At 36.8% G+C, this 17,844-nt stretch overlaps 1 long non-coding RNA gene across 3 annotated transcripts; it reads right to left on the bottom strand.

The window, feature by feature from the left end:
* Positions 1–12,807: 12,807 nt before the first annotated feature.
* On the bottom strand, positions 12,808–16,679 carry LOC113317325. 3 transcript variants are annotated; one of them, XR_003343432.1, is made up of 3 exons: positions 16,299–16,679; positions 15,951–16,101; positions 12,808–13,760 (listed from the first exon to the last, which is right to left on the bottom strand). It is a non-coding gene; the product is annotated as an uncharacterized LOC113317325 (long non-coding RNA). The 3 variants fall into 3 exon arrangements; XR_003343433.1 differs by lacking the exon at positions 12,808–13,760 and adding an exon at positions 14,354–14,751; XR_003343431.1 differs by lacking the exon at positions 12,808–13,760 and having other exon boundaries at positions 15,711–16,101.
* Between the last annotated feature and the right edge of the window lie 1,165 nt (positions 16,680–17,844).

The raw sequence follows: 17,844 nt of genomic DNA, 5'->3' as shown, positions 1-17,844 counted from the left end.
TCTCAATGATTGAAATGAGAGTTTAGATTACATAACCATGTATTCCTTGAACCGAAGTTTTCGAACTTTGTTGATCAAGAGAAATCGGGAGGATTGTGGAATTGGCTTGCCAAGTCCGCGAACTGTCGGAAGTTGTTGACCGAGAATTTCTGCTGGATTTTCCAAAACTCGTTTGTGTGCTAATTCCGCGAACTCAGTCCGCGAACTGGCGAAATTTCTCTTTCCGAGAATTTCTGCTGAGTTTGGAAAACTCAACCGATTAACTTAAGTCCGCGAACTTGTTTGTGAACTTAAGAGGTTATGATCTAAAGATGTGCTCTGAACATGAAATATTAAATTACTAAGGAATGCATTATGCAAACCGTGGCTATAATGTTCATGAGCCGATTCTATCGAATCGAATCATCTTTGTTTCAATTGTGTCTTGTGTAGTTACATAAGATCTCATAGCAGTTGAACAACTCTTTAACTAGTTCATTTGAGTCAATTGAACTAGTTATGGTGAAGAAGAACAAGGTTAATATGAAATGCTCATATGGTTAACTTTTTGAGTTACTATGTTGAACCAACATACACGTATACGTTTGGGCATGGTTTTCACGAACCCAGTAAATGTCTACCCAAGTGTGTGTGACAAGCTAAGTTTTCGATCTAACGGTTGAGAAATGTTAGCTTGAATCTAAATCAGGTTTTCATCTAACGGTGAATAAGGATTTCTTTGTAACTAAGGCAAAACCCTGATTTGAAGGATATATAAAGGAGACATATAGCATTGTGCAAAACTAATCCCCACACGTCTGTGTGCTACTAGTGCGCCCGCTAGAGTCGATCTCCATTAACCTTTGATATTCTTCTCTAAAATCAGGTTAACGACTTAAAGACTTCATTGGGATTGTGAATCCAGACCGATACTACTTTATCGTGGTTGTGTGATATGATCTTGCATCTTCTATCGTACGAGTACAATCGATTGATTGGATTGAGATCGTGAGAGTTCTCCGATAGGAAAGATAAAGAAGTCACAAACATCACTGTTTGTGATTCCTCGATAATCCGCTTGTGTAGTCTGGAAGGATCGTAGAGAGGTGATTGATTAATCTAGGATGTTCTTCGGGAATATAAGATCGGATTATCAATTGGTTCCTGTTCACCTTGATTTCATATCAAAAGACGGAACAAAACCTAGGGTTTATCTGTGGGAGACAAATTTATCCTTTTATAGACTTTTCTGTGTGAGACAGATCTGTTTATTATCAAGTCTGTGATTTTGGGTTACAGCAACTCTTGGTTGTGGGTGAGATTAGCTAAGGGAATCAAGTGCGCAGTATCCTGCTGGGATCAGAGGCGTAGGAGTACAACTGTACCTTGGATTGGTGGGAGATTGATTGGGGTTCAACTATAGTCCAGTCCGAAGTTAGTTTGCAGTAATCTAGTGTCTGTAGCGGCTTAATACATTGTGTATTCAATCTGGACTAGGTCTCGGGGTTTTTCTGCATTTGCGGTTTCCTCGTTAACAAAATTTCTAGTATCTGTGTTATTTATTTTCCGCATTATATTTTATATAATTGAAATAATACAGGTTGTGTGTTAAGATCATTAACTTCTCTAATCCAACTTTTGGTTGTTGATTGTAGTTGATTGATCCTTGGATATTGGTCTTTGGTACCGTCCAAGTTATCTCTCTTTGATAAAGACTTGCAGATTTCTATTTGCTTGAGTAAAGATCAAATCGAGAGATTGAGATATAAACTCTTTGATATATCTTTTTATTGATTGAGTCTGATTGTCTAGTTGATTCTCATAAAAAGTATATTGGAGTTTGTCCATACAGATTGCTAAGCGAAATATTGGGTGGTGTTGTTAGACCCCGCTTTCAATTGGTACCAGATCAGACCAACACGTTTAATACCTCATCAGTCTGTGTTTGTGGCAATCTGACTATATGGAATGTAAAGTTTCAATTTACGCCTCACCAGGTTTAAAAAATAACGTAGGAAAAGGTCTGATAAACTGGTTAATCTTCAAAAGAGATTGGAAGAACAAATCCGGATCTATTCTGGTCTTGTTGCAGAAATTGCAACTCTTAAGGATTTGATATCCAGTAAAAATCTCTCGTTGAATATGAGAGAATCCAGTTGTTCCTTTCTAAAAAATTGTCATCTTTCAGATAATGCTCAACGATCATTTGTTGAGAAAACTGATGTGACTAGGAACTATTCAGGAAAATGCCAAGGGTATGGCTTTTATGGATGCTCATCCGATCATCCTCGACGGACTTTTACGTCGTCCTTAAAGAGTCTGAAGGCTGCAAGTAATCCTTGTAATAATACTGTGCAACCTTATGTTACTCAAAAGGGACGTACAATACTATCAAGGAATTTTGTACAGAAAAGTACCAATGGTATAGGCAGTCTTACTTCTTGTCCTACTTCCTCTCTTCGATGGTATAATGACAGTCGTTGTGGGATTTTTCTACATGTGTTAGGCGATTCCTCCGTGTGTGTATCTTCTATCGTCTCCAAACGTGAAAAAGACTCTACAACCAAGATAGAAGGACTTCTTTCAACTGGTTGCTTTTCGTCTCATTTAGAACCAGGAAACATTGATGTAACTCTGAGCAACTTCTCTTGGAAAAAATCAATGAATGATGAGTTAGATCAGCTTTATAAACAAGTCGTGTGGAACCTTGTATCATGCAAGTCCAATGTCTATAATGAAGGGTCTAAATGGGTATCCAGAAATGAGGGAGATTGTTTAAACACCTTCAGAAATAATCTCAGGCTCATTTCTCAAGGACACTCACGTGTTGAAGAATTTGAACTTAAGGAAACGATTGTTCCTATGGAATGTCTTTTAGCTTTTCGGCCTACTCATTGTCGCAGGTCCTACGTGACAAGTGCTTCAGGGAACAAAATAAGAAGAATCTCAGCACATGTGCCTTACCTTATAAAGTCACTATGGGATAAACAAGGGGAGCTTTTTGATCCCATCATGTCTTCCTAACCCTAGACGTTCGCATCCCCATGTTTGTCTTGAGAAAATGGGGAATTGCGTCTTTTGGCTCAAGAAGTGTATTTTTGGTTATTTTTGTCTTTACCTATATAAATCTCTAAAAATACAAAAGATTTTGTTGTTTCAGTTGTTCACGAACGGTGTATCTCAAAAGATTCTGTTCCATGGCACCCGTTACTAGATGCAACACAAGCAAGAATGCAACCCTGGAAGCTAACGTACGTCGGTGTACTGGGATACCCTCCACAGGTTTGAAGAAAGTGAAGGCTACAATTAATGGTAAAAATCCTTCTTTAAACTGGTTCTTGTCGTCATATCATAGTGATGAAAATTTCAGGAACCTGGTAAAAGATTTCATCAATAAAAGAAACAACTTAAAATCTCGGAATTCTGCATCCCTAGAAGATATTGTTCACTATGAACGAATGTTGTCTCAATCTACAAACACTGTACGAAAACTAGAAAAAGAACTCAGTAAGTTGACAGTGTTTTCAAAAGACTTGGAGGAGTTGAATGATCCCTTTGTTAATGAACTCTTCAATAATGAGAAGGAGTTCTCTAAAGAAACTTTTGAAAAGTTCATGAATGCCTAGGATGTCTTCCTTTTGGATTTGTTGGAAGAATAACTAGTGCGAATAGCGATGATTGTGACTACACATTGCTATCTTTGTTTTCATTTTCTTATGTTATTTTTTAGGTTTATTGTTATTAAATTCTAAAAATATTTGGAGGATGATGTTTATTGCAGTATTTTAATGGTTTGTGATATTGCAATATTTTTATGGGATATGTATTGTTTACGTACGTAAACTTGAAGGTCCCACATTGCAGTCAAAAGTAAAGTCGTTCATGAATCGGTATTCGTATTGATGAAAGGACGAATAGACTTTTGACATATACAAAAGTTATGCCTATGCAATCATGTATTTGATGGGAAATATTTCATTGTTTGCTATTCCGCGAGATGCTGGACCTTATTTGAATGTGTAAACTCTTTCTTTTGATAACTTAGTGAGCGACCTTGTTTATGCAACATTTCATGGTGGAATTCTGTTTCTTAGGTCAGATGGATCGGTTGAAGAGATGCTTGCCTTGGTCAATGGAAGCCACCGACCTTGGAACTTAGCTTGTTTCTGCCAAGTTCTGTAATAGTATGAAGTGAGCTAGTAAGACCCCCCACCTAAGCTTTTAAGCACGGAGCTATATCGAGTAAGATCATAATTGTTTAAAAAGGAGCTCAGCCGATCCAGCTTTTTCCCCGAGATCAGATCTCAAAGTCGACGTGAGACACTATTCCCATCAACTGGCAATGCGCATTGGCTCATTACCTTTGTTCACATTGGATCCTATCACACATAGCTTCGCGCTTCAACGATCGAAAGCGAGCCATCGGTCTACTCCATCCGTAAGGAATGAATGGGCTTTAACGCACGAATCCAGCGACCGAGGAAGGAGCACTTTGCTTTCCAACCCCGCTCTCCAAATGCAGAAAGACTTGTCGGAAATCGCCGGTTGGGTTGGTCCGACCAAGAAAGGCATGGGAGTTACGGGGCGGAAGTGACTCAGGGAGGGCCTTCCTTCGATTGATGCGGACGACACGGCATTCTCCTTCAAATATATAGATCGGCCGTCCTTGTGATGGTTCCCAAGGGTCCAATATGAGCACTTAGGTCTACGCCCACCCACTTGACAAGCCACCTAGTCACTGGTCTGTTCTTGCGTTTGAAAAGGCCTTTGTCCAAAGCATCAGGGATAAAGTCTATTATGTCGTTATGATGGAAAATATAATAGATCCTTGTATGTTATCCCCGGTATTGATCTTCATTGATCCATTTTATTATGTTTTACCGTGAAGGCTCCATTGTGTGTCCTATGTTGAGCACCTTACAACTAAGTTGATTTACCTTGGCTTTGTTGGTTGTTCCATAAGATGTTATATGTCGAGCATTAGGAACTAAATTAATCAACTAGTTTGGTTATTTAGTTAGTACTCCATAAGTTTTCTTTCTTATGTTGAGTACATGTACGGTTAAGGTTGTCATATTCTATGATGAACTTAGTCGGGGTTACATAAGTTCTTTTATGTTGAGCCCAAAATAATTAAATTGATTAATTCGGTGATTAGTTTGGTTGTTTGTATTCCAATTAGATTAATTATAGGTTCTCTTGTAATGAATCTAGTTGAGTTTTCATATATTCCACAAATTCTTGTGTTGAGTATATGAGAGGCTACACTATCATGTTCTTTGGTTAATGTAGTCATATATTCTGTAAGGTTTTCCTTATGTAGAGTATTTGAACGGTTAAGTTAGTCATCTCCGTGTGATTGACTTAGTCGTAGCTCCGTGAGTTTACTTATGTTGAGCACTTTCAATTAAATTGATCACTTTTGTGGTTTGCTTTACTTGTGTATTCCAATTGAATTAATCATGGGTTTACTTGTGATTAATTTGGTTGAGCTTTGGATATAGAAAATCATTCCTATGGTTTTTGGTGTCCAATAAAAAATCCTTCTTTTCTTTCAAAATTACGGTCGCTCTTTTTGTTCTCTCGCGAATGACATCAAATGGGGGAGAGTTCTTTTGAACTTGTGCTTAATGGTAATATCTTGCGGGCAGTGCGGCTGTGGAATTTTATAGGGGTTATCTTGTATCTTAAATCTCCTTGATGAATGATGTTAGATTCGGCTATTAGATTGCATCTAAATTAAGTTGGTATGTATTTTTCTTTTGGACATGAAATGTCTCTTGTGGAAATTTCATTATGATTCCATTCTTGTACCTTTGTCAATTTTATTGACAAAAAGGGGGAGAAATATTGTAGTTCACACTACAAATAATATGGTTTTCGGATCATTGTGTAAGGGGGAGTGGTTTCCATGATCGAGATGGAGTATTGACTAGGGGGGAGTGATACATATCACCGTAGTATTATTGTTAAAGTCGTGATACAATTGGACTTTGATGTTATATAATAATACAATGACACTGTATAATAATGATCGAGAATCTCGATTTCTCTCATTGTTATAGCTACGGATCTTCAACAACGATGGTGCTAAACTTATAACCTTTGGGATCATTGGAGTAATTGGAAGGACGAAGATTTCAAGGAACGTTGAAGATTAGACTATGGAATAGGAGCCAATAAAGTTTATCTTTTTTGTATTCCATATGTATTAATAGTTTTGTCACTTAAATTGACAAAGCGGGAGATTGTTAGAGCATAGTTCGGTCAACCTCGCATGCGTTTCTATCTCAAGCATGTTTGTCAATGTTAGTGATCAACTATAAGTCTTGATTTCTAGCCTACATAGTTAAGTCTCGTACTAGGATAGAAAAGTGTAGTTGAGCTCAAGGAATTCATGGCGATTCATCATACAATGACGAAGATCTATACAAGGAACCGTGGAACTCCATCAACAAAAAGGTATGTGGAGACTTTAACTTATCTATCACTCAAAAGTCTATCTCTTATATCTCCTACTTCTTATGAGACAAAAGTCGTATGCTATATAGACTAGATCATCCATATTTGATATTTCGAGCTGAGCATTCATTGCTTATCTTTTATCTAGAAATCCTGTGTTGGTAAAGCGTTTCGCTTTGATCAAGTTTATCTTCACGTAGTGATGGAAGTCATGAAAAGTTTCAATCACTTTGAGAATTGCTCTGACGTGAATCGGTCTGTGAATAATGGCTACATAGCGTCCTCTGAGAATGTCTCAATGATTTAAATGAGAGTTTAGATTACATAACCATGTATTACTTGAACCGAAGTTTTCGAACTTTGTTGATCAAGAGAAATCGGGAGGATTGTGGAATTGGCTTGCCAAGTCCGCGAACTGTCGGAAGTTGTCGACCGAGAATTTCTGCTGGATTTTCCAAAACTCGTTTGTGTGATAAGTCCGCGAACTGGCGGAAGTTCTCTTTCCGAGAATTTCTGCTGAGTTTGGAAAACTCAACCGATTAACTTAAGTCCGCGAACTTGTTTGTGAATCTTAAGAGGTTATGATCTAAAGATGTGCTCTGAACATGAAACATTAAATTACTAAGGAATGCATTATGCAAACCGTGGATATAATGTTCATGAGTCGATTCTATCGAATCGAATCATCTTTGTTTCAATTGTGTCTTGTGTAGTTACACAAGATCTCATAGCAGTTGAACAACTCTTTAACTAGTTCATGTGAGTCAATTGAACTAGTTATGGTGAAGAAGAACCAGGTTAGTATGAAATGCTCATATGGTTAAATTTTTGAGTTACTATGTTGAACCAACATACACGTACACGTTTGGGCATGGTTTTCACGAACCCAGAAAACGTCTACCCAAGTGTGTGTGACAAGCTAAGTTTTCGATCTAACGGTTGAGAAATATTAGATTGAATCTAAATCAGGTTTTCATCTAACGGTGAATAAGGATTGCTTTGTAACTAAGGCAAAACCCTGATTTGAAGGCTATATAAAGGAGACATCTAGCATTGTGCAAAACTAATCCCCACACGTCCGTGTGCTACTAGTGCGCCCGCTAGAGTCGATCTCCATTAACCTTTGATTTTCTTCTCTAAAATCAGGTTAACGACTTAAAGACTTCATTGGGATTGTGAAGCCAGACCGATACTACTTTATCGTAGTTGTGTGATCTGATCTTGCATCTTCTATCGTATGAGTACAATCGATTGATTGGCTTGAGATCGTGAGAGTTATCCGATAGGCAAGATAAAGAAGTCACAAACATCTTCGTCTCACTGTTTGTGATTCCTCGACAACCCGCTTGTGTAGTCAGGAAGGATTATAGAAATGTGATTGAGTAATCTAGGCTGTTCTTCGGGAATATAAGACCGGATTATGAATCGGTTCCTGTTCACCTTGATTTCATATCAAAAGACGGAACAAAACCTAGGGTTTATCTGTGGGAGACAAATTTATCCTTTTATAGACTTTTATGTGTGAGACATATCTTTTTACTATCAAGTCTGTGATTTTGGGTTACAACAACTCTTGGTTGTGGGTGAGATCAGCTAAGGGAATCAAGTGAACGATATCCTGCTGGGATCAGAGGCGTAGGAGTACAACTGTACCTTGGATCGGTGGGAGACTGATTGGGGTTCAACTATAGTCCAGATTGAAGTTAGTTTGCAGTAGACTAGTGTCTGTAGCGGCTTAATACAGTGTGTATTCAATCTGGACTAGGTCCCGGGGTTTTTCTGCATTTGCGGTTTCCTCGTTAACAAAATTTCTGGTGTCTGTGTTATTTCTTTTCCGCATTATATTTTATATAATTGAAATAATACAGGTTGTGCGTTAAGATCATCAACTTTTCTAATCCAACTTTTGGTTGTTGATTGTAGTTGATTGATCCTTGGATATTGGTCTTTGGTACCGTCCAAGTTATCTCTCTTTGATAAAGACTTGCAGATTTCTATTTGCTTGAGTAAAGATCAAATCGAGAGATTGAGATATAAACTCTTTGATATATCTTTTTATTGATTGAGTCTTACTGTCTAGTTGATTCTCATAAAAAGTATATTGGAGTTTGTCCATACAGATTGCTAAGCGAAATATTGGGTGGTGTTGCTTTAGTGCCTTCTTTGGTTGCATCACTTGAAGAGTCTTGTTGAATATGATTCTTTGGCTTGACTGGTTTCACTTCTTTACAAGAAATATGAGCATCTTTTACATCAGTGGAAGCCTCTGGTTGAGAAAAATTAGTAGATTTAACAAATTTTACTTCTTTGCTAATATTTGAAGCATTTATTCCCTTATAGCCCAATTCTCGTGTATCACGATGATTTCTACTTGATTCTAACATTGAGGTTAAATTATTTGAGTTATTATTGAACTTTTTTAGGTTCAAATTTTCTTCTTCCAACATCTTGATTTTATCAAGAGCACCAGTAAAATCAGCCTTAAGGCATTTTTCTCGTGAAAGATTTTCACTTTCCTTCTCTTCAAAACTCTTTTGTTGAGAGTTAATCCTTGCATCAGATTCAACAAGTTTATCTTCCAACAAGTGAATTTGTTTAAGAGCAGCATCATGCTCCCTTTTTAACAATTCGGTTTGAGATAGACTATCTCTTGCTTTTTCCTCAAGACCTTGTATTTGTTGAGAAGCATCTTCCCTAAACTTTTTGTGATTTTGACACATCCTTTCACGTTCAATAGTTAATGCTTTTAAAATCATCCCGATTTTTCTCAAATATCTTTTTGTAAGTAAGCAATTGCTCACAAATAGATTCTGAGGGTGGTTCAATAACCTCTTGCGATACGTTAACTAAGTCTTTCTTTAGTTTTCGCACTCGCGTAACTCTACTTTGACTCATGTCTTATAGGTTGGATCGCACCAAACACAGATTGTTAGATCTTTTCGTATTTGCCTGCTCTGATACCAATTGAAAAGACGAGGGTACCCAAATATACCTCAATCTAAAACTTTTCCACCTATAAGTCCTTTCTCCGAAAGTGATTGTCTATGGACTGAGTCGAGACAATACAACTAATCGGTACACACTTCATGTGATCGTCTATGGATACGAGATCGAGACAATACGACAACAAGATAACTTGTGTGATTCACTATGGATACAAGACTGAGACAATACAACAACGAAGTATGAATACTTGATAATAGGTTCGGAGTTAACCAAACACAATAGGATTTCTATCAAGTAAATAGGAATTAACGTTTGTGTATTTTACTTCTTGTTAGAGCATTGCTCGGTCAAACTCGCATGCGTTGCTATCTCAAGCATGTTTGTCAATGTTAGTTATCAAAACTATAAGTCTTGATTTCTAGCCTATATAGCTAAAGGTCTCGGACTAGGATAGAAAGTATAGTTGATCTCAAGACTCCATGGAAATCATCATACAAGACAAAGGACTACTCAAGGAACTGGTGGATCTTCATCGACTAAAAGGTATGTGGAGAATTGAACTTATCTATCACTCAAAAGTCTATTTACTATGTCTCCTACTTTTGACAAAAGTCATTTTGGTATAGACTTTCATTATACATATTTGCTATTTCGAGCCGAGTTTATCTCGTCTATCTATTGCTCGAAATGTGTGTTGGTAAGCTTTCACTTTAGCCAACTTCATATTTGCCTAGTGACGAAAGTCATGTTATGTTTCAATCACTTTGGAAATTGCTCTGACGAAAAATGGTCTGCGAATAACGGCTATATAACGTTCTCTGAGAATGTTTCAAATGATTGAAATGAGAGTTTAGATTACATAACCATTGGTAGGATATAAGCATTGTTGTGGAAACACATATATGTATAAGTCCTTATTCCTTGAACCAAAGTTTGCGAACTTTGTTGATCAAGAGAAACGGAAGTGGCGTGAGCCAAGTCCGCGAAATCAGTCCGCGAACTGGCGAGATTCTCAAACCCGAGAATTTCTGTTGGAGTTTGTGTACTCCTTCCATGAGCTTAAGTCCGCGAACCCAGTCCACGAACTTGAGTGGTTATATCTAAAACCGGTTGTTCTTGAACTCATGTTTAATAAACTAAGGAATGCTTTTTCAAACCGTGGCTATAAAGTTCATGAAGCGATTCGAGTGAATCAAACCGTTTTTGCTTCGATTGTGTCTTGTGTAGTTACATAAGATTTCCTTGCAATTGAACAACTCTCTAACTAGTTCATTTGAGTCATTTGAACTAGTTATGGTGAAGAAGAATATGGTTGATATGAAAGTGATCATATGGCTAACCATTGGTTAACTATTGTTGAACCAACAAATATTAATGTTTGGGTACGGTTCATAAACCCAAAATTGGATATTTCATTTGTGTGTAACAAGCTAAGTTTTCGATCCTACGGTTGAGAAATATTAGCTTGAATCTAATCAGGTTTTCATCTAACAGTGAATATTGAATGCTTTGTTACCAAGCTAACATTGATTGCAAACCCTAATTTGAAAGACTATATAAGGGAGAACTCTAGCAACTGGGAAACCTAATCCCCACACCGTACGTGTGATACTAGTTGTGTAATCTAGAGTCAATTCTCCTTTAACCTTTGGTTTCTTCTTCTAAACCAGGTTAACGAATTAAAGACTTCATTGGGATTGTGAAGCCAGACCGATACTACTTTTATCGTAGTTGTGTGATCTGATCTTGTTGTTTCTATCGTTATGAGTACAATTGAAATAATTGGCTTGAGATTTATATCTCCGATAGGCAAGATAGAAAAGAAGTTACAAACACTTCGTCTCATCGTTTGTGATTCCGCAATATCTTTTTCGCTGCGTCGATTAAGATTATTGTGAGGTGATCAATAATATTAGGCTGTTCTTCTGGAATATAAGTCCGGATTATTGATTGGTTCCTGTTCACCTTGATTTATCAAAAGACGGAACAAAACTCGTAGGTATATTCGTGGGAGACGGATTTATCTATTACTGTAGACTTTTCTATGTGATACAGATTTGTTCATTAAAGTCTTCGACTTTGGGTCGTAACAACTCTTAGTTGTGGGTGAGATCAGCTAAGGGAATCAAGTACGTAGCATCCTGCTGGGATCAGAGGCGTAGGAGCATAACTGTACCTTGGATCAGTGTGAGATTTATTGGGGTTCAACTACAGTCCAGACCGAAGTTAGTTTGGAGTAGGCTAGTGTCTGTACCGGCTTAATACAGTGTGTGTTCAATCTGGACTAGGTCTCGGGGTTTTTCTGCATTTGCGGTTTCCTGTTAACAAAATTCTGGTGTCTTTGTTATTTCTATTCCGCATTATATTTGTTTATATAATTGAAATATCACAGGTTGTGCGTTGTTCGATCAATTATAATATCCGACCTTTTGGTTGTTGATTTAAATTGATTGACACTTGGATTTGGTCTTTGATACCATCCAACTTGATATGATTTTGACAAAAGGCTCTTCCGTTTATCCCAATAAACTCCTTTGTCGGATTCTGAGATCTATATATTCAACAAATACCAAAGTAATTGTCTAGACTATGCAATCAATACTTTGAATCACAAAGAATTGTATTGATCCCGATCTACTCAACTAATTAATCAAGGTTATCACAAAGATAAACCGATTATAATTAGATCCCCAGCCGATCAAGTTTTGTGCAAACCAAAGATTATGAACTCAAATAAGAAATATTCTTTGTCTTCAAATCTTCTCAGATCTTCAATAAACACCTGTACACAAACAACTTGAATCTCTTGTGATCAATCACACACAGAACGAAGTCTGTTAACGATGGATTACCACACAACGTCTTTAGATCTACAAACAGTTCCAAAGATCCACGTCGATACTTCGTTCTAATTTGAGTGAATCTTATATCAAAAGAGAAGATTCTCAAGCATAAACAAACTAGGTGCAATCAAAGTTCAACAACCGTTAGTCAATCAAATCAATCGAAAACTAATAATAAACTGCAATTATCTAGTTTCCCACCAACGGTACTCGTAGAGCTTCCCAATACCAACGAAGTCTTTAAAACCAGCGGTCGTAAGAGATTTCGCATAATTAGGGTACTTTCCAATAAAGACAAAATCGGTTTTCATAATTCTTGGAAATGTTCTGTCCAAATATTGACCGAAATCTCAGTAGAAAATATCCAATTAGTAAATGCATATTACTAATTTTTATTTTCTAAAGATACGCATTTAATTGTTGGATATTAAAAGCATATCAAAACTAAAAACCTTAATTAAAAGATTCTCAATTTATTTCGATCCGAGATCCTCCTTTAGTTATTTAGTTATTAAGGAATATCTTTGAACAATAAAAGATAAGAATTATTGCACATGTTCAAAGTATGTCGACATATTTACTTTGTAAATCCTTTTTCATATTTACAATCTTGGAACCGATTTGCCACTGTGACGGATCAGAAAATTTTTGCTTCCAACGGGTCGGGTTACGACTCGCTTGGCAAACTTCGACTTCCCGATACGCCACTAAAGAAACCAAAATTTCGAATGGTCATTTAAACCGACAATGGATTTCCATTATCTTTACTGTGAAGACACAATGTCTCTTGTTAGAGTAGTCCGATACCAGCCACCGTTATCAAACAAACGGTCTTCTGGGTTGCCACCCGTAGGTGGGGTGCCAATTAAGGCCTGACAGAACGCGCCGTTATCAAACAAACGGTAATTCAATGTCAGGGTAGTCCGATACCAGCCACCGTTACAGCTAACGGTCTTCCGGGTTGCCACCCGTAGGTGGGGTGCCATTTCTGGCCTGGCAATTCACAGTACTCTTTCAAGCTCAACCGACTATCTTACTCGGATGATATAAACTGCTCAAAGAGCTAGCAATCATCTTTAGGTCGACGGTATGTACTACCATCATATGCACCAATCATCCCTCTCATATCACGTAAGTTGTCTCTCATGATAATAACCATTGCTTAACTCACAAGCCGAGACAGATGATATGAATTATCTCGAACGGTAATAATCATCTCTTGTCTCAAGGATGGACAATTATCAAATGATATGAATTATCTCAGAAAGACAACTATCACCTCTTCACTAGGTAGTATGAACAGTCAGTACTGCAACTACCTCTTACCAAGTATATGTATTGTCAAGGTTGCAATCATCTCCGAATGGATGGTATGAACTGCCAAGCAGCAACCAACTCTTTCCAGACGATATGAACAACCTCGTAGAAGTGTGCTGAACCGCATAGTGGCTGCCTACGTACCCTCTCCGTTGCTCGAAGGGATCAAGCGCGACCGTAGTTCGTCATTTTTACAGAGATAGTATGAACTACCTACAGCAGTAATTATCTCTTATTAACTATCAAATAAACTGATACCATTAGTACTTTATCATTTAATAAAATATTTTGTAAACCCCCACAATTTAAATTTCTTAGTAAAAAGAAAACAATTAATGATAAATATAAATTACATTCACAAAACAGAACTTGGCTCCACCGGAAATTATAAAGAAATGACTAGAACTATGTATTTTTCAGTGTCCCAAATTGTAAGTTTCTTTACTGTGTTGTGGAGTTCTCAAACAAAATCTAATCTCAAAAATGAAACAAGACTAATACTTTTGCAGCACGAGGTTCACAATTGAAGGAAGAAAATGGACAAACAAGCATTACTATGCTGACACCATTCATGTGCCACTATGTTAAATCCAAAATATCAGCCTAGTTAGATCAAGTAGTTACAGTACATGTGTCCAAAGACTTTCAATAATTAGACACAGATGGAATTTGATAGTATCAGCATTATAACCTTTGGACTAACATGCTACTATAGTTCGATTAAATGGTATACATGAAAATATATTTATTTAATGTATACTGCCTAGCCATAAAATGTTCGAATTAACCAAAATGAAAGTTACTGTACGAAACCACAAGCACCATATTTATAGACTCTTCTTACTAAGAATGACGAGCCCAAGATCCTACAACACCATATATACATACCATAACTCGCCAAGCACAGTCGTAACCACTAACTTGGTTCCTAATATGTTAACTATCAAAGATGGATGATCAGGTTCCAATAATGATAGCATAAGTTGATGCAGAAACCAAATGGTTCAAAAGTCATATAAATGAAAACACTTAAGAAAATTCAAATCACTGACGTATATAGGAAATGTTCCAGTTCAAATGCAACAATAATCATCATCCTATTTCACAAGCTCACTAAGGCAGAAGTGAGTTCTCTAGTCCGGTTGCCTTAACAAGCTTTAGTGGCTTCTTTTAGAGCCTATCACTCCAAAAACCCGTCTCTGCACTGTTAGAAAAGACCATTGATATTTAGGACTCGACCAACGATGGCTTGGCGTGAAAAGAAATAGTAAAACTCCACCATGACAACATTTACAAGTACCTAATCCATTGGTAGAATTTTCAATCAACAAAAGTTCCATCTGGCCTTTCCAGATAAGTAAGTCGTGCCCGTAAATATGCCACAGATGCAAATGAATGTACTAAAGAGTTGCTGGACCGCATATGATGACCAAGGACATAAACCTTTTGCAAATTAGGCTCATAACACTCAACTAGTGGGTATACTGGCATACCAAATACAGTACACTTAACACCACACTGCATAATTACAAAATCACAAATGCATATACACACCAATATACTTCAAATCATAGACTAGCAGAAGAAAAATAATAGAGTTACAGTAATCACTCATTTTCTAAGAAACCACTCAAGGTCAGATTTGATGTTGAATGCAAGGTAGCTTATTCGATGCACCGATTTGCACAAATGTTGCAATCCAACAGTCCATAAAGATGAGATATACTAACATCAAACTAAAATGTTTATAAGAACCAAGTCTCAAGTTATGCTTTGGGATTAAAATCATTGAATAAACTCCAGAAAAATCCATCTATTATCGATACCAACACGGCACAAATGTCATCAAAATAAATTAGTGTAGAAGGACATCGAGGCTAAGCCAGCGAACCTTATTTGTAAATTTAAGACCGCTACTGCCACACGCATTTTAAACTGAGGAGGCCTTGTTATTGCACCACCACCATAGCTAATAGGATCAAATCGTGAGTCATACTACTATATCTATTATAATGGTTAGTTCCACCAAGAGTAAGTGTAATGCTCAGATGATTCCATGCAAATGATTCACTTGGTGGCTAATACTATGACGTCCTTATGTACAGTACATGACAGAAATTATCAATCTCCCTTTTTTTCTCTTTTAACTTCATGGCTCATTAATTCAAACATAACCAAATTAATGGAGTACTAAATCAATCACAGTATCGATACACGCACATACATACAGATGTATATAATCAACTACTTAATGCTTAGTCAAGTGAAAACAATAAAACTATGTGAAGTGAAAATTTTGATTTCATTTTCTCTTCTAATAATCACTAGTCATGGTTAAGCAACACAAGGTTAAACCACCCATACCATTATTGTATATATAAAGAAAGCAGTAAGAACCTTTACCGCCTTTCCTCTTCTCTCGGGCTTTTCATCAAATACTTGTGGTACGATTTTGCGGTGGTCCAGAGATCCATCTGTTCTTATTGCACTGAGCTCCTTTTATGGCCTTTTAATCTGCATATTCAAGGCGAACCACAACCCATCTACCAGAATACTGCCAGGATTCAAACTTCACAATTAAAATCAACCAACAAAATGAACAAATATGATTTCAAGAGATCGCTTTCGAACAACTAAGTAATGAGAAAAATGTTCAAACATTTTAATCATGCACAATATGAACTAAAAATACCCATTTGATAAAAATGGAAAACCCTTTCTGTTTCACTGAAACCTTACGAAATCATTTACCTATTTGTAAACAGACCTTTGGAGGAGCCCCAAATTTTACATGGAGAACTCTGTTCCTATAGTTGGTAAACCTTAATAAATTTCCCAATTCAAATTGATAGTTGGGATTGACAATAATTAAAGACAACCAATGCTTTACTATCATTTGAACTTGAACTTTAATCTTCTAATTCTGTCAAAAACCTGTAATCAGTATGAATCCAAATTTCTTCCCTTTTCTAAACCCAAATAACAACAGCAACTACATTAACTTTATCTCCACGAAATTTTCTCATATCAAATTCCTAATTTTTTTCTTACCATTAGGATGCGAACTGATGAGGAACAGAAAGGGAAAGAGAAAATGAATGAAGAAGAGAAAGTAGAAGCAGATCTCTCTCATTCCCCTCCCAATAAAAATCCCCCTCGTTCTCTCCGTTTCTCTTTTTATGTCTTAGAGAAAATGTGACACGTGTCCAGATGCATGGGCCACTATTATAGTACCCAAGGGTTTAACATAAGGCAGACTTTTCTATTAGACATTGACATTTATTCTTATGGCAGCCTAAAAATTTCAAAAAAAGAGTGTTAGGCATCCAAAGTGCAGAATTGGGTTAATGGATTTTGGTTAAACCCAAAAGGAAGACACGGAATGTTACAGCCACACTTCCAAACAAGTTTACAATTGGTTTATCTGACTTCCAAGAATTATGTGATTGATTATCCTATCAAATCACCATTAATGGGTTTCACGGTTCTACCAAAACATAAAGCTTCGGTTCTACCTCCATGTGGGTACTAGGATCGGTCACACTAGCTTTCCAAAAATTGGTTGACTAGGTACTAGGATCGGTTACCACATAATTATGGTATTTACTTTTGATCAGTTGCACAAGTCATAGGATCAATTACCAATTACTAAGACTTGTTGCACCTCTTACAAGGATCGATTCCACATACTTGTGATCGGTTGCACCTCTTACTAGGATCGGTTACCCAATGTTTAGAGTTGGTCATACTAATTACAAAATATCGATCATACCATCTCAGATGATTACTTAAGATCGGTTTCACTAATAAAAGTCATACAAATACAAAAGTCAGGCATTGTGAATAGTTTTATCAAGATATATAAACAAGTTATGAGCGGTTATACTAAATACACATATTGGTAATCCAAAGATTTGCAATGAATAACAATACCAATAAGCCTAGCGATTTCCCATTCGATTCACAAAACAAGTTTATGAGTTGTACTTCCTTTAAACGAATGTAAAACATCGTTTCCTAGGACGAAATCTTCACCCATACCCATACATAATCACAATAGTATTCATACGATTATGTCGATGTCTTATGTACGAAGTTCAAAAGATAGACGTTATACTTCGTATTGTAATTCCTTAATACTATGTCTAACTAGAGTATAATCATTCACAGCTTCGCAGTTATGTTTTCAATATGCACGACTTGAAAGATACGTTAGGAATGAAACAGTTCAAGTCAAATATTACCAACCTCAAGTGGAAGGATGATGTCGTCGTTGTATCTCTTTACTTCTTCACAT

Source organism: Papaver somniferum, chromosome 10 (genome assembly GCF_003573695.1).
Source record: "Papaver somniferum cultivar HN1 chromosome 10, ASM357369v1, whole genome shotgun sequence".
NCBI classification, from domain to species: Eukaryota; Viridiplantae; Streptophyta; class Magnoliopsida; order Ranunculales; family Papaveraceae; genus Papaver; species Papaver somniferum.
This window is presented reverse-complemented; position numbering and strand designations above follow the sequence as displayed.